At 41.9% G+C, this 24010-nt stretch overlaps 1 protein-coding gene across 7 annotated transcripts in view; it reads right to left on the bottom strand.

The window, feature by feature from the left end:
• Positions 1 to 20944, bottom strand: part of NEK6 (NIMA related kinase 6) — a 69803-nt gene extending 48859 nt beyond the window's left edge. For 4 of the 7 annotated variants that reach the window (XM_076355241.1, XM_076355242.1, XM_076355237.1 and 1 more), the window contains exon 1: positions 20478 to 20589. The gene's annotated coding sequence lies outside the window, so the exon portion shown is untranslated. Of the gene's footprint in view, positions 1 to 20477; positions 20591 to 20808 lie in introns of those variants that run through there. The other 3 variants (XM_076355239.1, XM_076355240.1, XM_076355243.1) reach the window with 2 other exon arrangements.
• Positions 20945 to 24010: the final 3066 nt, after the last annotated feature.

Genomic DNA, 24010 nt, shown 5'->3' with positions numbered 1-24010 from the left:
TCACATATCTTTCCAGAAAGTGGATAAAAGAACAGGATCATCGTGTGTGAAAGGCATTACAAGAACAGCCTAACAGCTTTCTGGAAGTACTACTAATACTCAAGTCTCTCATACACATAAGTCCCCAATAACACATATGCCTCAAAAATCCACATACACAAGAGGAAGGACCGTATACAGTTAATAAAGTCTCTTGCAGCACCTTCCAGCTTTTGAAGACAAATTTCCACCCTATTTTAATCAAAACTGAAGCATTTACCTCTACCTCCAGAAAAGCAATTATCTGCTTTGGGAACTACACACTAAAAAAGAAAACAAATGATAGCAATTGGGTTCCAGTCCTGGAAAGAAGAATGGGTAAGCAGAGCAGATAACCATGTTTGTGCTAACTGGTAAACAAAGCGCAGGGAGAAGATTTCACCGAAGCTCTGTTGATGCAGCATTACTTCTAGGATATTCCAGCCAAGTCGCGTTAAGGAGGTATCACAATTGTTTTAGTATTTGGGGTCAATTTTAATCAGCCAGACAAATTCCAAATTACTCAGCTTGGCTGCCAACCAATGCAGTAACTTTTACAACAGCAAAAGTGTCAGCAGTTCAGGTTACTTTCAAATACTGGAGTTTGTGATCATTCAACATTAGCAAAATCAATTACCTTGTATACGTGCCATCTCTGTTTTACAATGACAGACATGGGCTCACTTCCCTCTGCACCAACCACGAAAGTACATTTATCATCCCACAATCAGAGGGAACTCTCATGAATACAGAATCCACTGATATTTCCAATTGTTAAAATATCGGTACTTAGCTGCATAGTATAAATAAAGTGAGACACATGTTGCCTTGGTAAAGCTTTTAACTTTCTAATACAAGAAAGACATCATGACAGCATAGAGCCACGCACAAAAAAGAGCAGCTCCTGTATAACTGAATGATGCAGGACTGTTTGCCTGTACCCGATTCACTGGGGGAAAGAGTTTCCAAAAACAATGGAAGGAAGTGAAAGATTTCCAATTAAATCAGAGGCCAACTTAAAATAAATAAATATTTGAGGAAAATATAACTGAACTCAGCGCAGAGCTGTTTCACTTCTCCCAACAGATCTTAAAGCATAAGCTGAGAAATTTTGAAACCAATGCACTGAAAATACCCAAGGTACCAAAAACTTCCACCTCATTTTCTTCAGGTTCATATCTCAATAGTTTTGCAGGCAATTCAGTTACTCTCTAACAATTCAGAACAAATTTAACAAGAGTGGGGAATATGACCAAAGCCCATGTGGAATGAGCAGCTTATTCTCTCAAACTACAACTTGATGTAGGTTTGTCTGTCACCGTGTGTCCTCCACTCCATAGGGGAATAACGCAAAAAGGAGAAACACAAAATGTATGTCCAACTATGCAAAACACCTAAAAAAGAAAAGACCCCACGCAGCAACATAAGTGACTGGCATCACAGTCTTTAAGCATCCTGCCACTTTCTGTCACCCTTCTGCAGTACAGTTATTACTGCAGCAGTGCATACAGTGGCAGTATTCAAAGGTAACCTGGAGTTTTTACAAAGCAACAGAAAATAAAAACCCTCTCGTGCAGTCAGCTCCCCTACCACATCCCAGGCTGCAATTCCGTTTTGGGTACCTAACTGTCCTTATACCCCATCCCGTCCCTCTGATGCCTGAATCAGTAGAAAGCAAAACAAAACACAAAACCCTATCAAATCCCGTGGTACCCTGCAGGTACCTGACAGGTGGGATTCTCAGAGCAGAACAGCCCAGGGCACTTGGTAGCAAAGGCCAAGATCATTAGTTACAAGACACTCATTAAGGAGCAGAACCTCATCAGCATCTTGGAGTTCAGTCTCACACACCCTACTGCCCCGGGTGCAGCTCCTCCCTAAACTGGCTTGGTGAGACAGCTGTGACCGGTCTAATCGGGCATCACCATGTGTCTCTGGATGCCTCAAACCCAACTACAGGCCAAATTATTTGCTCCCAGATGTACAATCAACAAGATAGGACCGTGTACCTCTAAAGTAGAGAGCAAAGCAGCAGTATGAGCACTCAGTGTTACAACCATTTTCTGTACCAACACTTTTCACCTTCCTGCAAGACACACCAGCTGCTTCCATGCGCCCAGCATTCAGCTCTGCTGCTGCCCACAACACTGGAGGAGCCAGCAAACCCATACACTCCAGCCACTGCTAAACCGATCCTCAACGGTCAGGGACACAGCAAGGGGTGGCATTGCACAGAGCAGCTCTTTCTGTAATGCATATTGGAGACTTCACAGTGAACAGCTTTGTAAATGCAGAACGAACCACAGCAATTCCAGCTTTCCCTAGTACTTCCACAAGAAGTATTCTGCAGAATAAACTACAAGGTTTTCTACTTTTGTACCACTTCCTACTGTAAAAGCGACATGACTCCATCTCGAGGAGTCTCAGCGTTCCTGGCTGTGAAGTGGGGGCAGCTGTGCCCTTCCTGGAAATGTTACGTGGCTTTTTGTACCTCTGACCTGCTCCAATGCCCTCAAATATCATGCGACATATATATATGCTTTTCCACTCAGTTACTGTATCCCACATCCTCTCACTACACAGGGACTTGGGAGAGGGAGGCAAGCAGCTTTATTTGGGTACCTTGGGTAAAACAAAACAAAAAGGCAAGTCTTGTATAGTTCCAGAAATCCATGAGTTGTTTAAACACAGTGAAGTACATTACTTAAACTACTGCACAAATTTCCATCTTTTAACATATACAAAGAATTGAGATTAACAGTGAATAAAATCCACCAGTGCACATAAACCAGGCTCCTAGGTCAGCTGTCAATATCCACAGCGGACACGCTGCCGGTGGGAGCCCAGGCTCTCCCACCTCCCCTGAGCCATCAGCATGCTGTTCACTGCAGACTCCCCAAAGACTGGAGCAATGCAAACTATTTTACAAAATAAACACAACCACATCAGTAACACTTTCTTCCTCTCTACTGCCCAGTAATATTCTTCCTCTTGCTTGCTCATAAAATAAATCTGTCAGGATACTATATGAGATTACCTATATATTTAAATGATGATCCTGGCTCATGTTTACATTATCGCTCTGGTTCAGAGTACGTGCCATGGGGAAGGCAGTCCAATCCTAGGAGAGTATTATTTTCGAGTGACTTTTATTGTCCATTATCTTACACCATTTCTGTCACAGCTATGATGTCTGGTAGGAATAGTTCACAACAGAAATATCTTTGTCGTTAGTATTCTCATTGCAATTTAGTCAGATCAACCTTTAAATCTCATCCATCATACTGAAGAGCTTTGGCAAAGCAAGCACAGTAATATATGCTTCCATGCAAAACCTAATTACAGGCTAGGTTAAAAAGCCTACCCCATTCCTTCTGCAGTGCAAGGTGACAGGAAATCCTGAGCATCCCTTGGTTTCTCACTCTCCCTTTTTGCTGGTGAAGTGCGTAACCCGTTCATTACAGCAGACTGATTCTGTCTGGCACATGACAAACTTACTTGAACCTAACAATTAAACTTCTGACAGCATTTCCAAAAGCAGAGAGTATTTACTGTAAATGCTTGACAATTTTTTCCTCTCTGCTCATCTCTCTCAACAGTCACCTTATGATGACTAGAAATTACCATAAGCAAATAGCAGTCTAACATCCAAAAAAGCCCTCATGTTAATGTGAAATACACACCTGCCAACACTGAAAGAAAATCCCATGAATATGAATGTTAAAGGAAACAACATGAGGAATGCCGCCGAAATGCATGAGACACAAGAGAATGCTGCAAGAGCAGAGTTAAATAATACAATTCAGTAAAAAATAGTTCAGAAAGAGCTGCCTACACAACGTACAGCCAGCTGGAGCGCTGCGGTGGCCAGGCTGCCTACAACCACCACCAGTCCCGCAGAGGAAGGGCCGTACGGTTTGTCTTACCAACAGCTCCAGATTGCAACAAGGGAATTCAAGCAAGAAGGTTAAATACAGTGCAGATATATCACCAGTAAATAGTTTCAAAATTTTAGGCTTAGCATTAAGATGAAACTGTATCTATAGATATACACACGCAAGTGTAACACAGCATGAGTTATGCACACCTGCAAAGCCCGAGAAAGCATAAAATAAACGGAAGCGTGAACAGACTCTTAAAAACAATATATTAAGATCGCTCAGTTACAGAACTTTGTTAGATTTAGTAATACCATCCATGACCAAAGTGCTAATGTATTATCTAATATAACTTTACTCATCATTACATCCTCATTGACATAAGCTCTAAAGGAGAAATGAAAACTGGCAGAAATCAACTTTCCCAGCCTTTAATATTAGGGAAGCTTTAAAGGGTAGGCCCTGGATCTAGTGCTAAAAGTAATAAAATCATCAGTCAAATGCAGTTAAAGACAATAGTTGTGTTTCAAAGTAAAATTTTCTTTGTCAGTATTTTTAAGTACTAAGGACCCCAGCTGTGTTTTTTAACTCAACCTTTATTTGAATTTCATTTAACAGATGGATATTTTTGAAAACTTCCAGAAGCATATCCTCATCCAACCTTAAATAACTCGTATTAATAGATGTTACAAATATTCAAACTATGGAACTGACCTCACAATAAGAAAATAGGAAAATATATTTATGCATTTATATATTCAAAATTTTACAAGTAGCTGCTGCCCAATCAAAATGTCAAAACCAAGTCACAGCCCTCAGTGAAAATTGTACGTGCAATTTATAAACCCCTAAAAAGGACAAGGATGTTTGTAACCAACTGACCACTGAGCAAAATAACGGTGTTTTAATCACACCTTCCATTTTATGAGCATTGGAATTACCCTGAAAGCAGGTGCAGATGGGTTTGTGTTAAGACTTTGTGCAGACCTTTTTTTAAGACTTTGTGCAAACTAGATTTTCAACAGCCAGTAATGGAGTGCTGGCTTCTCAAAGACCCAAAATCCACTTAATGAGAATGTTTTAGTAAAATGGCTGAAAAGTCTTAGAGCTTTTTCATGCTGTGACAGACACTGTAATCTACTGTCCCATACCTAGAAGCAAAATGACATTAAGTCAGCTATTTAAAGCTATTCAGAGCCATCTCACTGTAGACGTCAATAAAACAAATGCTTCCTGCCAATAATTAAGTATCTGTGTCAAACTTCCCACCCTCTTTCAAATCACTCTCTACATCCAGCTCAGGTCCATATTCCCATTTTAAGCAAGCAAGATTATGATTTCAAATACTCTGTATTCTAGTTTGGGGACAAATCTAGTAAAATGACTTGAAAATAGCAAGGTCTGACACAGTATTCTCCCCTCCCTGTTTGTATTGCTATGCCTGAAGACGCTACTTGAGTTTATACAAGACTTTTGATAGAACGTTTTGTATGCCCATTACTTTCATCAGTTCTCACCACCAACCAGGAAAGTAGTTAACTTACTTCTAATTTTGGTTTAAAAAGCTTTAATTTGAGTTAAGTGTTGGGGTTTGGGTTTGTTTTTTTTCCCCTATGTTGTAGTATCAGCTCCCTAGAACTTGGTCCCAAATCAAAAGACATAATTGTTTGTAAAAGTCTTCTGAATACACTTTAGATGCTATGTAGCTCAACCCATCCATTACAAGGGGTGGTTTCACACAGCTCCTATTAAACAGTCCTAGGATCAGTGCCAAGAATACTTGGTGATTTATAGTTATGACTAAGTAATCAATGTGATAAGGTAAATGTTCCTTTTCACCAGCCTAACTGGACTATTCCTACCGCTTATTTCACTGCACAGAATTTCCTAGTGCAACACCAAATGTAAATATTCACGTACAATGTTTGTATAAGATGTAGATAAATATCAAATACATATTCACATCCAAAATTGAGGATGGATAGCAGTCAGCAGCATTTAAAGTGACAGTAGTTCCTCTGAAGAGATAATACTGTAAACACAGTACAGCAACAGCAGGTTGCTTTTTTCCCCCAACTAGTTTTCACTTACGTATGCTTCAGATAATGTAAGAAGCCAACATACGTTAAGTTATATTCTTCTAGTTCCAATTTTGAGCCTTCCAAAAGTATTCACTATATTCATTTTTACAACCTTTCAAACATTAGAGATAGACCTCTCAGGCCACTACTGGTACTAACAAAACACATGTTAAAAATAAACACATACTAAATCTACCTGGAATTTTACTGTATTGCTTACTAAGCATGCAACAACATGCTCACCTTTTAATTTATAATGCAATAAAGCTTTCAAGCCTGAAGCCAAATTATTTAAGAACATTACTGTTATCCTTCTCAGAATTCATTCATTTCTGATGAAGGAAAGATTAAATATAGGCTGCAAATATATTCATAACATATACATTCACAGGAACTGCCAGACATTTTCACATCATTAAATCATAACTGAAATAAGTAACATCACATACAGCTATGAAATGCACACTGTCTGTACCAGTAATGTCAACTTCATTATCACGCTGGCTGTATGGTCTCCCTTCCACATCAAGGAAACAATCAGCTATTTGCACATAAGTAAGCAAACTTACTGTACTACCAGCAAGATGACAATCTACATGTGAAATACAAACAGTTTCCACTCTCGATCAACATCTGAAGAGCCCTTGTAAAAAAGAAGAGCCAAAAATCAAGTAGTAGGGAAGACTGATTGTTCCCAACCTATGGCAAAAACATCCAATTTAAGCCAATCCCTAAAATAAGTTTCTACCACACAACTAAGAATCCAACAGCTTGTTCCTATCAAGACACCTTTAGCAACCAGCTATCTAAAACAAGAGCACAAGCAAACAGATCATCTTAAGCCAGTAAGACAAAAAACAGAAGTAACATCTAAAGTAGCAAAAAAAATTTAAATAAGCTCTGCTGCTATAGCCCCAAACCCCAAATGTGGGAACTATTCAGCCTGGTCTTTTCTCAGAAAGCTTAACAAACGTATGATCTTAAATCCTAACAAAGTTTTCTATAAGTATATATATATATATGATTAGAAATACCACCACTTAGCACTGATAAGTACAGTTTAATTAGCACAATTCCAAGCTCTTGACAAATATTAAGCAAACCTCACAAAGACACTTCTGAAATATTGCTGTAATTTCTCAAATGTTTAAGGAAAGCTTAGGCAGACCAATGTAAGAGAGCAAGTCCATGCCAGATGGGCTCAAAATCCACGAAATCTGCTGTAACCACTCTTCGTGCAATTTATCTCTAGAGCCATTAATTTGAGTCTTTAAGAGCCAACATATCTGTCTCAAACACAGGGAAAAGGAATGGAGGAAGATATAGATATATGTTCACCCAACTTCAAAACATCAGAACAACAGCTTGAAGTATTTACATTTCTCATATCAGAAGAGGAAATGATGCCGAGAATTATGCAGCCCAGACAATCTAAAGATTCATATGATTCAAATCCAAAGGCAACTTCAAAGCCATCTCATAAAACCCTATGCAAAACCTCCAAGCAGCCAGATGCTAGCATTGCAGGAAGAGCTTTCACAGCATCTGGATCTTGCAAGTTAACAGCCAAACGGAAGCAGAAACTCTTCCCTGTGTAAAAAGATTTAACATTTTTCTACTTACAAAAATAGCTACGTTAGAAATATGTTTGTTTTTTTTCCACCTCAAGATATGCTAAATAAGACTATTATCAATATTGCTATAAGGTATCTTACCTATACTAAATAAAATAGTCAGCTTCCCTACACGTTCCTGAGTATATGGAACTAATGGCACCAGTTTTCCAAAAATTAATGCAGCTCTTCAGAAGTGTGGATATGAACTATATCACTGTACGTAACACAGCTCCATCTCCTTTCCCACATGGGCACAGTCTTCCTTAAAGAATAAGATTCATTCACCAATGCCTTGCAGATCAAGGCTATGGGTTGAAACAAAAAATATCTGTTCTTTATAAAGTCTGCATAGCTACTTTTATTACTTATTTTGATGACAGACAGGGTTAATGAAGTTCTTGCAAAGAACTCTCCCTTTCCTGGGCTAAATGCCCAAATTCTTTCAGGATTCACAAGACTTGTCTATTTAAATCGGGTCCAATTTTTTTTTCCCCCTACAGAAAGGCCTGCACAGAATGTTCTGAAGAGAAACTGGGAATTAACCTTTCAAGAAAGTTATAACTAAATGTGCAAGCTCTGTATAAGAGAGAAATCACATTTCACACTACATTCTGCCCTCTATGTAACAATTTTCTGTTACTCTAATAATCGTCAATGTTGAAGCATAAACTCAGTAGTATCAGATTATTAAAAACCATAAGCTTACTCATGCAAACAAAAATCTTTTATCCTGCCCACCCTGCATTTCATTCCCAACCTCCCCTGACTGCCAAGACACTGCATTGATCTCAGATTAATACTATGCTGTTAGAACAGAAATTCACCTATTTGAGGGAGCTAGAAAAATTACACTTTACTTACCAAGACAACAGCTCCACAGTTTGACTTCCAGTTTCTTGTCTGAAAAACCTCCGCTATATACCACAAGGTGCCTTTCAGACATTCCCAGCTCTGCAGCGATATATTGATCAGAGACTGAGCAGTTTCTCACCATACAGGTACAAGAAATTGGCAGAGTGGAGAAGACTTGCCCCGCCCTGGTCTTTCCTTCCCCTAAAACTGAGGTCCATCTCACAGTTGTTTTGCAGATACTGCACAGTCCTTCAGATAATAAAAAAAGCACTTGTGTCGGAGAGCATGAAACCAAAGAATTAACAGACGTTTGCAAAGGCCTTTACATTATGTTTCCAAAATGCAGCATCTGTTCTATCTACCACCAGATACCTACCTATCAGCCACAGCCATGATGAGAAGTACTTAGGGTTAACATGCTAATGCAATTAAAAGAAAGAAACAAAAAAGTCCAGCTGAGGCACAGAACACAATTTACCTTTCAGCAATCCATGAACTAAGTAAAATGTAATTTTCCAACCATCTCAAATTACCAGTTTTTAAGAGTAATTATGCAGAACACAGCTGAAAATATTTACCATGGACCAGTTCATCAGCATTCAAAGACAACTGTTTACCATCAGATACTTGCACAAACACAAAGGTTTGTTTCAGAAAAGAAACACAAATATTTACAGTATTTCAAAATAAGCTACAATATGGTTTAGTAATATCAATGCAAATTATGTTCACACCTTATTAATACCTGTGAATAACACACTACTACTCATCAATAGAAATAATTTTTCAAGTCCAGCAAAATCCACACGTAGCTACCCCGACCAGTGAAGTAGCAAGCAACATGGCAAAGCAAGTGCAAAAGCAGAAAAATAAAAATTAAAGAGCAGTGACAACAAAGGATCAAACTGACCCAATGTAAAACAAACCAGCTTAAAGAGCTAGTAGAAAAATATAAATGAACAGTGATGTAGCAATTTATTTGGAAATAACATGAATTGCTGTATTAAGTGTCCAGACTTGACTGGAGTCAAAGATGGGGACAAAACATGCCTGTCCTGACTCCATACTCTACTTTGCTCTAACCCCTAGACAATATCACAAAATAAACATGGATCACCACAGTGATGTCAGCAGGATCCTGCAGGGATTTATAGATATTTGGAAAGCAAAAGGAGTGTGTGGGCAAGGTTTATATAAAAACAACAAAGCCGTTTCGGTAGCACGCATTCTTGTGAGGGGACAGAGTTCCCACACTACAACCAAGAGCTGCAAAACAACTTGTTTTAAAAGAGTAAATGTGTGGAAAAGGGGAAGACACAGAAGAAAAATAAGATATTTAAATAAATAGAAAATATTTATTAATGAATTTGCAACATCTACCAGTTGGTTGACAGACGTGGGCTATTTCAGATCAAACCAAGGCAAGAGAGAGGTGAATCCAAAGTCCCAGAAACATGAACCTTTGGTGCAAGGAGGCAGAGGCAGGACTACATCATCCAGTTTTAGAGGTCAAACCCAACCTTTAAAACAGGGGAGATGGCAAGGAGAGTTGCTTCGGCACAGCAGCTATTGACCCCAGCTCCACTGCATGATGACTCACTCCCTGAAGAGTTTACAGCCTAAACCAAGCCAAAAGCCTACTAGTAAAATGATAGTTAGTCTATGGAAGAACGTAACTGCTACATGCTCTCAGCAAAATCTGCAGCCACGTACTTGCAAGCACCAGTACTTCATGCTATGGTAACAGCATGAAGGAAAAACTATGGACAACAGCAACTGAGTCCAGAGGGGAATTAATGCCACATATTGGATGCATAAACAAAAGCTACCCTGATTATTACTGCTGTCTGATGATGTAAGAGTAGATACAAATTTAAATATGCTCCTGTATAACAAATCAGAGACAGTCTCCAAAGGGAAACTATAGTCCCCATATCATCTAGCTTCTTTTATCAAACTCATTAGTGCCATCTATGTCACCAAAATAATGAGCAAGCTGGCACTCAGCTGTCCCCAATTTCAGATGAACAATAGGAAAGACAACACACGACTTCAGCAACATCTTATAAGACTCGTGATGAATGATTCATTTCAAACTTTACTTCCTTTGGAATACCACATGCAAACAGGTTGTTTAAAAACACACACAATACTCATCTCCTACCAACCCAGGCTTCACTTTCACTTAAGCTTTTCTAGCTGACCAACTTCTCACACACCAGCCGGAGGAAAGACACTGCCAGCTTCTCTTGCCAGTCCCACGAACTCTGAAACAAAGCTGACAAAAGGCAGGAGGGCACCTCAGAGACCCATGCCACAGCCACGCTGTGTGGGAGAGAAGACACCAGCACAAAGCTCCCACACGCAGCTGCCTTTAGGAAAATGTAAAACCAAATACTCCAAAAGGTGTGCCTAGATGTGAATAAGGTGACTAGGAGAGGATGGTCTGAGCAGTGCTGAAATATTGTTTTTCATTGCGTTATTATTGACGGAATGAATGATGCTGAGGCGGTAAACATTTGACCTTCCTATTCTGAAAATAAAGTTCTTGTTTCCTTCATTACTCCTTTGACATTTTTCTAATCCGTAAGTAAACAGAACATTGAGGGGTTTTATGGGGGGGAAAAAAAAAAAAAAGAATGGGAACACCATAGTGTGATGTGCTCATAAAACAACCAACTCCAAAAAAAACCTGGCTGAATCTTTTGAAAACAACACGTACTTCATTGAGAGCGACAATCTACAGTACATTATACCAAAAATGCTTACAAGGTCTGTTTGTCCATGAGAATGAATCATGGTTTACCCCTGGGAAGAAAGAAAAGTGCAGCTAGAACACAGGCTCCTTCAGGGACTTATTAGCTCCTCAAAAAGCCATCATAGATGCTGAAACCTGCTTTTGCAGCAGAAGCTTCATCTTGAAAATATACAACAGAAAAGAATAAAAGAAGAAAAGCTGGCAGATTACATTTCAGCATTCACAGGTAACAAAAGGAAGAGACTTCAGCACTAGACTTCTTAGCATCTCTGGCCTTATCTACCTTAGGCTTTCCAGAAAATTTGCTACTGTTTCCAAGAGCTAGTGGCTGCATGAGCAATGATGGATGCTCCCCAAACCCAGGGTTTCCAAGTCAACAGCAATTTTCTTGACTACACATACGTCTCTCCCACCCTACAGCTCCAAACTTATTCTCAAGGGCTAAAATGCTATGGAAAGAGGGCATGCCCCTTTACTACACAAGGACCACCACCATCAGGTTGCACTGCTGTGATAATGCTGACGGTAGCAAAAGAAGCAAGGGGAAAGGCAATTTCAAGAAGAGAAACTCCAGTGCCAGGAGATGACTTTATTCTCTTTCCATAGGCCAACTGAAACCCCATAGCGCCTGAGCGGATTTTCACTTTAACATGGACAACTACAGTGAGAAAATAAAGTCAGCCATCCCTCCCTACTACAGGGCCAAACCCTCCCCTAGAGAGCTGTGTGCTCACAACACAGCAAAATACTTGACTTACAGTAATCAGTTTCATCAATAGACAGTCAAAAATATTTAAAGCCTATTTGCAGCAATTTTGACTTAAGCAGCTGCAACTTGATTAAGTCTTTTCTTCAGAGAGAACTGCTGCACGTTTTCCCTCTCCCTGCATTAGTGATGAGGCACAAAAGCTAAAATAAATCATCATAGTCACTTTAAAGTACAAACCAGGGAGATTAAAAGAAATCCCAATAAATAAGTCACAGAGTAAGTTATTGCATACCTTAATATACAAAGAACTAAGAGCAAACACAGGTAAAGAACCCTACCCAACACTGTTTACCCTTGGATGGTAAAGTTCTTACAACTGACATAATGTTATAAATTGAGTAATTGACCCGCAAGGAAGTAAGGAGCTCAAGAGAGTTAAAAATTACCCTATAAATACCATAAAGATTAACAGATTTGTAATACCCACCCAAGAAGCACTTACTCTAAGTAGAATGATTATGAAAACACAGCAAGAATATTTACTACATAGTACTGAGTTCAGTATATACAGACTGCCACAAAAGGCAGCACTGGTTCTTAATATAGTGACAGCTGAAAGTCACCGCTTGGATTTCCCAACTGATTAAAGGGTAGCAGACACACACAGTTGTGACTTACTTGCTTCTTTGGAATACATTCATATATTTTTAAAAACCTTTTCAAGGTTGTTTGGGGTTTTTTTTGTTCCAGTTTAACATTTTTGAGACTTCCGTTTTGCACAACTCTGACAGAAAAGCTAATGAAACACTGACAGCATGAAAGAATGAAAGCATAACTTCCATGAATGAGAGAGCAGGGAATTTTTGTGCCCGTGTTTGTTGGTATCTACTCTACCCTGAGTCCCTACTCTTGGAGGAAAGGAACCTTAAAATATCTACAGCTTTTCTCCCCATCTCCTGACTGTAATGGCATACGTATGCCCTGAGAACCAGAACCCACCACAAACTCTCCAAGACAGGCTTGACATTCAGAGTGTTCCTATCCAAGAAACAAAATGTTTCAACAAGGAGAAAACCCACCCCTTTTCAGGACGGCAGAGACAAGTGTCCACAAGGTTAAGAACAGGAGAGACAAACTGAAATTCCTGAAAGGAATTGTATTGAATGTACTGTGAAATTGCAATCCATCCTGTAGGTCAACATTCCCCAATTATTGCACCATCTACAGCGATTTTGATCTCCAACTCTAAAGTTTAAAAATCACCAGGTTAAGAAAAAAGTTACTCTCCCAAGTAAAAGAGGACAGTTGGCTCTAAGGAAAGAAGAAAAATTGGAACTTATATTACCCTGCACCCCTTGAGCCAGGAGACAGCAGCTGCCTCGGAAGTGAGCACCACCGAGCAGCGAGTATGGACAAAACAGCTTGGGCTGTGCTACCTCCCAGCACACCGGCTCTGAGAGGGAGCAATCCCAACTATCCAGCACCCGTTTTTCCTGTCAGCATGGACTTAAAGCTCTGCTTCATGCACGCCGTGAGTTTTCAACAGGCTGGTGGATATTCCCCGCCTCGTAGCAAGTGGGCTTCTCAAAGACCGAATGACAAAAGTAACTGGAGAACAGTATCTGTCACTGAGCTCTGCAAAATGAAAGACTTGCAAATCCTCCCCAGGGTGTGGAGCAACACCTGCTCCGTCAGCAGGCTGGGCTGGGCGCAGGGTCATAGCCCTTATCAGTTCAGTTTTTGACCCCTGAAATACTAGCGCACTAGGTGAGGCAACTATGATTCACTTGGATATAGTGCATGGAGGAGCAGGACGGTGAAAGCATCCCCCAAATGGACAGCGTAACCAGTCCTAGGGAATCCCACCCAGATCAAATACCGAAGGATGTTTCGGGCCCGAAAGGTGGGATACTGCGTTGAAATGAGACACTGAGACCTCCTCAGGAAGGTCCCTCAGCTGTCTCCTGGCAATGCTGAAATGCATATCTGGGGTCGCACCAGCCAGGCTGTTGACAGCCATTCATTTTGTAAATAGCTGGCACAGTGCAAGACATTATCACCCCCCTCCTCAAAGGGGAATCTCTGCCCTTTTCTCTAGCATTGCCACACTCAGGTTTATTACCCTTGATTCCTCAATTAGGTTGGTTTATAAGAGGTTTAAGCTCACCGAACTAGCATTGCCTGAAATGTGCCAGGGAGCACTCCCACACATCATTCCACCACCGGCAACACAAGATCAGGAGCCATCTCTTCCTCCTAACCAAAAGGCTCATTTCCAAAAGGGGTTTCTAGAAGAGCCTCAGCAGCATCTCCACCCTTGGAAAACAACATTTCAACACAACTTCCAACTGATGTTACACAAGCAATCCATCCACTGAATTTTTTTTAAAAAAAAAAGCATATTACACATTATATTGAGATAAATCAGTCCAGAGGTGCAGCCACATTTTAAAGACATGGTGAACTGAAACGTGCATGGACCACCGCACCTGCCAGCCTCCAACAGAGAAATCAGAATAGCTTCAGAATGAGAACTGCTTGAAATTACAACCAAAACCAGTCAATACTTTGATAAAATGACAAAATAAACTGCCTTCCTAAAAAGCAAGTGCATTGATCTGCCAGGGTTGGTGCCTGAGGTCTGTCCAAAGGCAGGGAATGGCTTGGCACCTACTTTGATTCATCATGTGAAGCACATATAAAGGTTGGAGTCCAGACCTAGAGACCTAAGCTACTCAAAGCAAATAAACACAAAAACTTTAAGAAGTGCCATGGGATTGTAATATACCTGCTAAGGGTCTGGGGGGGGGGGGGGGGGGGGGGGGGGGGGGAGATAGCGAGGACACAACCATAAGGGAAAAAGCTTTATGCCACCAGCAGCAACTTTTGGATTTAGAAAGAACAATCTTACCATCTTCTGCATTTTGTGATCAGACATGTCGTAACTATTTTTATAAGTTTTATAATTGCCATGGTGTACTAGCTCATAAACAATAAAACAGCATATTCAATTTACAATCTAGAACCAAAGTCATGTAGTTCTGTGCACAAACTCCATTTCTACCATCTTGAGATCTCAGCAGAAAACACTCAACTCTAACAAAAATCATTATGCCTTTCACACCTGCTCTTTTTCAGACTTCATTGCACTTGGACTCTATTAAAAATATGGATTTGCTACGTGCTTCCTTGACAGCTTCTAATCTACCCGATTTTGTCATGTAAAACACAGTACAAGAACAGGACAGACAATACCACCTTATCTTACCGAAACACAGCAGACTCTAAAGAAGTAATTCATAAACTATCTGCAAGTCTCTTTTTTTTTTTTTTTGGAGATGTAATAAATAATGCATTCTGACTGCTAAACAAGCACTTGTGCGGTTTCAAGAATGCTTTGGAGTACGAGATTCCTAGAGTCTCATTCACTTACACCATTTGGTTTGAAATAGAGAGTCTGCTGTCGGTTCACTTAAACATGTAACAGGAAACTCAAATTTGACTAAAAGGTTGTATTACATTACTATTGGTTTTATATGGAAACCTTTTTAGAAGTAAGAAGCTAAGGGGAAGTTTTTTTTCCTCTCCCATCTGCGACAGACAGCTGTTCACTGCCTGGAATCTATGATAGCAGACACTTAAAAGTAGCACCAAGCTGAATTAAACACTTTAGAAATTTAATTTAATTGTACTGACACTGTAAAATTATTTTCAATTTATTGCATCATGCCATGTGACAAGCCGTATCATAGGACTAAACACTGGAAGCTAAATATACTGTCTTAATTGAATAAAAAAAATATTTTTTTCTGAAATATTTTAAAATGTTAACAAACAATCCAAGAGACTTCTCACACATGTACAGCAATGGTGCTTTCAGCAAGTCCAGATGTTTAAATACTTAGCACAGGTTAGAACTTGAAGTAATCTTGATCCAATCCAATATGCAAATAAAAAATAAGCCAAGATAGAAAAAGACCTATCTACCCATAAAAAGATTTGACAGCTTTACAGACTTCTGCATTCGAACCACTATTAAAAATAACTCCCTGTGGTTTTCTGTTTTTAAACAAAATTTAGCTTACAACCTCTAGAACTGTCACACACTTACACAGAACCTCAGTTCTCCCTGTCCTACCTTTCAGCCAACTAAAGACAGCAGCTTCCTATTTGGCTTTAAAAACACACACCCCCAAACCTGTAAGAAATTTTTAAATACGGATTTTATACAGCTTAATTCTCTATGTAATTTAGACACACTGCAGCAATTTCAACCTGCTGGAAAAAAATGCTGTGTTTTTAAAATCAGTTTTAAATCTAGATTTTGCATGTAAATTTTTTGGCTTCTGTTTTTTTCTTCAAAAAGAAAAACATTGTCTGGGCCAACATTAACTCCCAGTTTGAACACATTCTTCTTCTATATCCTAGATACTATTTTTTTCCCTCCTTTTAACTTTAGAGACACAGCTCTACAGTGAAACATGGAATTCAAAAGTGGAAGAGACCTATTACATCACATCACATCCAACATGCTCTGCAGCCAACAGACTACCTCTCACTTAAAAGCATCAGGCCAGAAGGGTCCAGTCTGCTTTCCCCAGTGCACATCCTAGCCTCTCCATTGCAGCAGTCCTTTGATCCCTCCATGGGTCTGTTCCCCTCTGGGAAAAGGCAAGGACACAGCTAGGAAAAACACAAATTGCCCTTTCAGCAGCCACAAAGAATAAAATGGTTCAATGCTCTTATTTAGTCAAAATTTTTTTGTTTTTCCCCTCCTCCTTTTTTCGTTCTTTAGTTTTACACCAATTTACTCAGCTGACTCAACTCACCAATATTCAGAATGCCAGCCCTGGCACAGGGGAACAGAGAACACAAGGGAAACCATCCAGTTTGGTAGCACCAAGCTGTTTGATGTTAGCTCAACCATGCAGGGACCCTGCGTGACGCTGAGACATACCAAATCTTCCTGATTCTGTTATCCTCAGCTTTCAGATAAACCGTACTTATCTTCTAGGGCACTTAGAGATCTACCGATGAAAAAGCACAAGGAACTTGCTGAGTACTTGCATGTGCTTGTACTAAAAGCTTTACAAAGGGAAGGCGGAGTATAATAAACAGTGTTAACAGGACTTAGTAACAGAAGAAACTATTTTCAAGGCCTCTGCATTTAACAGGACAAAGTGTTAATTCTGTCTATTTTAGTCAACCTTTAACTTCCACATGATTTTATACTGGGAAAGGCCATTTTGTCCGGTCCACAGAGCATGGCATGGACATATGTGAGCCTCCTCTGCCACCACGCCTGTCCTGTAACCAGTAGCAGAGCGGGTCACTGTTTTCTTGCCAAAAGCCACATTTTCAGTGTCTTCAGTGATCAGTGGTATCAAGGCAATCGTGAACTATATTTCAACTGCATGAATATTTAGTGTTTGCTTTCAATATTGCAAGAATGTTTTTCTTGCATTTATACTGGATACAAAGACATGTATCACATAATTTCCTATTAACAACCCGGTCAAGCACCTGGATAGGTGTACAGTGAATTAGTCACCATCATTCCCATAAAAGGCAAAACAGACTGGTTAAGTGAGTTTACAAGACAAATGCAGGAGTGTGTGTCACAGGTAGAATGGCTATTCATTACTTCCTTAATCATAATTCTGTGCTCAAACCATATAGAGCATCATGGCCACTGTCCACCTAGATGAGTGTTGAACTGTAGTAATACTGGGGAAGTTGCAATTAAAAACATGGTCACTCAATGGTAAAGAGGAGCCCAACTTCTAAAATGAGGTTCCACATACTTATGTTTCTCATTTGCTGGAGATCACCATGAACAACCTCTTCTATAAACAAGACCATCTAAGAAAAGCAAATTAGAATGACAAAAGCTAAAACACAAGTTGGGCTATTAAACTTGTTTTCTGTAAGGACTGTATCCCAACTAGGCTTTCATTTAGGACAGAGGTCATACTGATGCCCACTTTCATAATTTTGTTTTTTAAATCTTCCTCTAGTACTTCCTCTGCTCCTCCAGCAACATATGGTCAATTTTCTTGCTTTAAATTCAGAATGAACACATTTGATTTCTACCGCCTGTCCCACTTATTGGCTGCTCCAGTTCACACAGTCTAGTCTGTACTACCAGGGTGTTTGTTGTGTACACATTTTTCATAGCCTTGAGGTTAAATATATCTGGCACCACATAAAGTAGGAAAAGATGTTGAAGTACATCCACTAATTCATCTTCTACACATCTAGAAAATGTGTTGTGAAGGTGTGCAGGAGGTGGACTTGTTGGTAACTAACCCCACTTTACAGCTAAGAAAGCAGAGGTAAAGCAGGAGAAAAACCCACACAGGTATTTCTGGTTCCTATCCCCAGACAAAAAATACCCATATTACCTGGAGTAAACAATCATTAATAGATCATTCGGTATGCAAAAAACTCTTTAAAGCCATTGAAAAAGGCCTTCAGACCAAAAGGTAGGTCTGAATAAAGCCAAAAAGTATGCTGTAAGATAAATCTCAGAATCTCCCACTATTTTCTGTAGTACAGCCTCGATTATTATAAGAAATGAGAAAAGCCAGTGTAGGCTCAGTATTTTCAATGTACATTTAAGTATTATATATTGACAAAAACTTTTCGGGTAGGGTCACAGAAGGCAAGTACTGCAAAAAAAAAAAAAAAAAAAAAAATCTGTTTCCCAATGTGGGCTTGGAGTCCAAGTTACTCATCTTCACCTGCTTTTCTCCCAACAAAATGAACATTGAAGAATCTGAAAAGGTGTATTAAAACTTGTATTCAAATTACGTGTCCATTCTCTCTCATAAAACATGTATTTGTCCAGAAACAGAATTCCAGAGGAAAGAAGAAAAACAAAACAAGCAAAGTGTTTTATACATCGCAAGTGTTAAGAAACCAAAAGGTTGATTCTGTTATGACAAGTTCCTTTGGGGTGACAAGAGTCACTCACACTCCGTCTAGAAATCTCACTTCCCACAAAAGATGTTCTTTTTCCACCATAATAAAAGTTCCTCCCAGCCCCCTTTTTTTTAGGTCTTTAAGGCACAGAGCCATAGGAAACAGGGGCAGCAACATTCTTATCTAAAAGAAGTTCCTTTTTTTCTTTTTTTTTTTCCCCCTCTGTTGTCGCTTAAAAGAGTATGACTGCCACAAAGAATGTCGACAGGAAAAAAATAACAGTGGAAAGAGTTTGACTCAATGTCAAGAGACATCTCAAAATGTAAAAACTGTAGAAATGCTGCAGAAGTTAAACAGTTGCTTACAATGATTCACAAAAATGAACTTTTAAAGGAGACACAGAAATGACAGCAAGACAGTCATAATGTGTCAGGAACTTGCATCACTGGACTTCTAATTGCTACAATATTTCCTATCAAACTACTTATACTGCAATAATGCCACAGGCAATCTCCATTGGCAGAAATAGTCCGTGCGTGTGAACAGACAGACAAACAGATGGAGCTCAGAAATCCACCATTATTCTAAACAGGCATAAATCACACTTTGGAGGGAATAAAATGTTGGGGGAAAAAAATGGTATTTCATAGTTCAGCTCTAACATGTGCTCTCTCAAAAGCAATGTGGTACTCCCTAAAGCACTGGTTTTATCTCAAAGTTCCTATCTTTTGAGATAGCACAAAAGAGAGCACCCCGGGAACAGGCATGCTTCTCTCCCAGGAGGGGACGAGGGGAACACGAGGAGCTGCAGTCTCAGGAGGCCGTAAGGGAGAAGCAGCTAGGGAGGGTCTCGGCCAGCGCCCAGGGGCTCCCGGAGACCCCGGGGTTCTCCCCACCAGGCCCCGGAGCTCCCAGAGCCTCGCAGAGAGGAGACAAATTAAGGAAAAGCACATACCGGGCTCTCTGGTGGGGCAGCGACACTTGGAGGGGCACGCGCGGGGCGCTCGTATGGGAACCGCTCCGCCGGGGCATGTGTGCTTGGCAGCACTACTGCTTTTAATGCAAAAAAAAAAAAAAAAAAAAAAAAAAAAAAAAAAAAAGGAAAACAAAAAACTCCAAAAAAACTCTGCAGTGACACCAAACCACACAACCATTCGTATTTTTATAATAGTTTTAACTTTGCTCAAATCTTTACGCTGCCAGACACCACCTCCCCGACGGGAGCCGATGACGACCCGCCAGCCCTCACAGTTTTGGTGACATTCCCGTTCATTTCCCAGTCCTGCCCGGGCACGTGTCGGCCCCGGGACCGGAGGCGCGGCAGCTCCGGCAAGACGGAAGGCCACGAGGCGCCGCGGCCCGGACCCCGCGCCGGGAGGGCTGCCCTCACACCCCTCGGCGGCCCCGGCATCGCGGCCGCACGCCCCCCCCCCCCGCCCCCGATCGACCTGCGGCCCGGGCCGGCCGGGGCTGCCCGGGGCGGGGGGGGGGGCCGGCGGAGGCGCGGCAGCACCGCCTGAGGGGCCGCGCAGCGCAGGGGCCCGCGGCGGGCACACCCCCGGCACGGCACGGCGCGGCGCGGCGCGGCACGGCCCGGCCCGTCCGCGGCCCTCGGAGGCGGCGGGGCCCTGTCGTCCTCACCTGTGGCCGGCGAGGCGACGGAGAAGCGCCGGTGCCCGTCCCGGAGGAGGCGGGGGGAGGCGGGGAGGCGGGCAGGCGGCGGCGGCCCCCACAGCCCCGCAGCGAGCGAGCGAGCGAGCGGCGCCGCGTCCCGCAGACAACTTCGCCGCGCGCGCACGCCGCCCGCGCACGCGCTGCCCGCCACCGCTCGGGCGCGCGCCCCGCCGGCTGCCACGCAGGCCGGGCGGGCCGGGAGCGCGCGGCGGGCCGGGGCGGGAGGCGGTGCCGGGCGGCGCTCTGCCCACCTGCCGTCCCGCCCGGCGGAGCCGCGAGCACCGGCGGCGCCGCGTACCTGGGCCGCTCCCGCTCCTCGGGGGTGGCGGCGGTGGTGGGGGTGGTGTTTTTCCACGTCCCGCGGTGCGTCAGCGCCGAAGGCCGGCGGCCCCTGTGGAACAGAGCGTGAGCGAAGCCCTCCCACCGCCGCCGCGGCCTTTCCTCCGCCGGAAAACGACGGTTTCCCCGCGCCCCGGGTGTCGGAAGAAATGCCCGCGGCTCCCCCCGCCCTGAAAAACGACACGGCGCCTGCTTGCGGGGTTTCCCGTTTTTAGCTGCAGAGTCGCCGTCCCGGGATTAGCTCCTTCCGCCGCCGCTTGTGCAAGCCGCGGGGCGGCGGCGGCCGAGGCAGAGAGCAGTTGCGCAGCGGCGGAGCTGCCGCCGCTTCCTTTGGTTTTGTTCCAGCGGTGCTTTTGCAGAAGGGTGGTTTGGGGGCCGCTCCGTTCGGTGCTCGGGTCCTGCACTGCCGATAGATCCGATGCGTTTCACAGCCGTGGCCACATGCCTGAAGTGAAGCCCATAGGTGTTTTTGCAGGAATAGGGGTCTAAACGGGTCTAGCGCTAAAGTATATTCAACATTTCAGATGGAAAATCCTTAATTCACAAATTGCTGTGTTTTGCAGATGAAGACAAACGTTAGTACTCGGTATGTTTAAGTTGAACTTGAAATTCAACAGCATTTTTTACAAGTTAACAAAAACCTGAAAGTGAACTTAATAAATAAAAATGAAACTAGCAAGTCTCATCTAATTGTCTAAACTCGGCGAAAGGCGCAGGGTAGCAGCATATCTGGTGAGAAACATGATTGCTCATATTTTGTCAACTTTTGTACTCCAAGGCCTAGCTCCATCAGAAGGTGTTTGCGGGTACGACTGGGAAACTTCTAGTTCTGTCATAGCAGAAAGTGCTCATGACTTAGAGCAGTCCAGCAAATGAAACACGCTATGCGAGCAAAAGCACCTTTTGCCAGTATATCTTCATTTCTACTCAGCCCATTACTGGTTACAAATAATATAGGTGGTTTTTTTTTTAAATCCTCTAAGCAAGACCAGTTGAATTGCTGTAAGCGGTTACTGTGGAGCTGATTACAGCTGCCACCTCAGCTGGGAAGGGAAATGCAGGTACAAGGGAGGGAGTTCAAGTCAGCCCGGTTCATTAACTAACACCAGGCACCCAGAACGAAACCACGCGCACACGGGGAGCCCCATTCCTTGGGACATGACTGATGGTTTCAGCCCGTTTGTCCTGTGCCTTGACCTTTCCGTGTTTCCAAATTCCTTCAGGTGTCCTGGTGCCACATGTGGCTGTCTAGAGAAGACAGTCGGACACCATGACGCCCTGCCCAACGGCACCGAGTATTTCTTATTTCCATTCCCTGGGAGCAGCGGGGAACGGCCTCGTTCTGCATTTTGTGCATTACATTCACAAACATACAACTTCTAGGGAAACACATGCAGCCCACATGGAGTGTAACACTTGGCTGCTGCGTCTCTCTCTCTCGACTGATTGCATCACCTACACCAGAGCTGCCGGGAACCTGCTACTGAAGACATTTTGGTTCAAATAAGTTGCTTTTTCCAGCAGACTCCACTCACATAGTTGAAGCTCCAAAGTAAGTCTCTGTGTTGCAGAATCTGAAAAATCATGGCAGGTCTTTGCTCAAATGGTGTTGTTTATCCATCAAAACGCCTACTTTTAGGAAAACATTCTTGCTAAAGCAGTGCCACCTCTGGCATCCAGAGACAAGAAACCGCAGCAAATGTTTGCGAGATACTCAGGTGGTTTTGTAAGATTTGAACTGTTTCTTCTGGAAATGTCACTAGGTTTTGGTTTTGTAAAGTTGTTTACACAAAGCTAATATAAATTCAGTGCATTCAGTTTGGGTGAATATAAACATGATCATTCCAGGGGCTCAAGTTTCTGATGCGTCTCACATTTAAGATACTGTAAAACTAGATTCTCTCTCCCTGAGCATTTCTGATGATAGCGTAAAGAGTTTTCTCTCAAGGGTACAGATGCCTGCACAGCTATGCAATGCTTCTCACTAGAGACAGAGCAATAGACACAACAGATGGAAACTAAGAGGCCACCTGGTTTTAAAGCAAATCATATCATCAATCTATCAGTACAAAATCTGAAACATGGGAAAGTGCTTAGAGAAACAAAATGAATTCAATTTTTTTCTCCAAACTCAATTTTCCCAAGGTCTGTTGATGTACCATTTGCAAAAATGCATTTCTTTCTTTCTCTTAAAAAGAGAGTGTCAGTGCATTGAGGTATAAGAACTTAAGTGTTTTACATCAAAACAACGACAAAAAAAAAGATCTTTTGTTACGCTGCCATAAGTTACCGTCTTTCTATTCAGAAAAGCTGTTTTTAAAAATCTGCTACATTCTTGTGCACAGCTTCAAGAGCCAGGTTTTTCATTGCTAAATTAGACAGACCAGACAGAATTACTTTAGATTATCAACAGCAATTCAGTTAGGAAGGAAAATTGAATTTCCTCAATTAAGTCTTGACAGAAATAGACTTTCTTTCATATTCTATGCTACAGTTCTGTGTGAAATTCTCTTTTAAACAACCCCCAAAGTGAGAACTTTCAGAAGATGTTTACTTCACTTCTTCCTCATTTCAATCCCTGTAAGAACAGCCACGAATTGATCCTGCGGCCTGGCTCGCCCTGGTGTGTTTAACGCCAGGCACTGATCACATCCCCTGCACAGCGACACCTCCCTTTGAACACGGCGGTCTGTGCCCAAGGATGGCAATATTAGGCTTTCTGTCTCCAAACTGAGTCTCCGGAAGTGTAAGTGTATTTTATACACATCCATCTAAATGAAGGTTGCACCATTCACAAATCTCAGCTGTTTTCATTTAGTCAATTTAGTTATTTTATACAGTTCAAGGATGGGTTGATGTACATTTTAATCTACAATATTAAAATGCCACTGATATAACTGTCAAAAGGAACTCTTAGTAGCTAGTATAAGCCTGAAGATCAGCCTGTAAGGAATGGAGAACTACATAAATAAAAGTATTTTAAATAATTTTGAACCTAAAATACGAGAAAATATTTTTTTATGCCTCTAAAGCTTTTATGGCTAGTACTTACATAGTTGTAGAGTAACCACCGCCTCCTCATTATTTACAGCCCAAATGTTTCAGTACTGACCCATGGCTGGTGAGGCCACTTTATTTTAATTGTTCAAACAGAACCAAGC

The sequence above is a fragment of the Aptenodytes patagonicus genome, chromosome 18, assembly GCF_965638725.1.
Source record: "Aptenodytes patagonicus chromosome 18, bAptPat1.pri.cur, whole genome shotgun sequence".
NCBI lineage: Eukaryota > Metazoa > Chordata > Aves > Sphenisciformes > Spheniscidae > Aptenodytes > Aptenodytes patagonicus.
The sequence above is the reverse complement of the archived record's forward strand: the minus strand, read 5'-3'. Positions and strand labels throughout refer to the sequence as shown.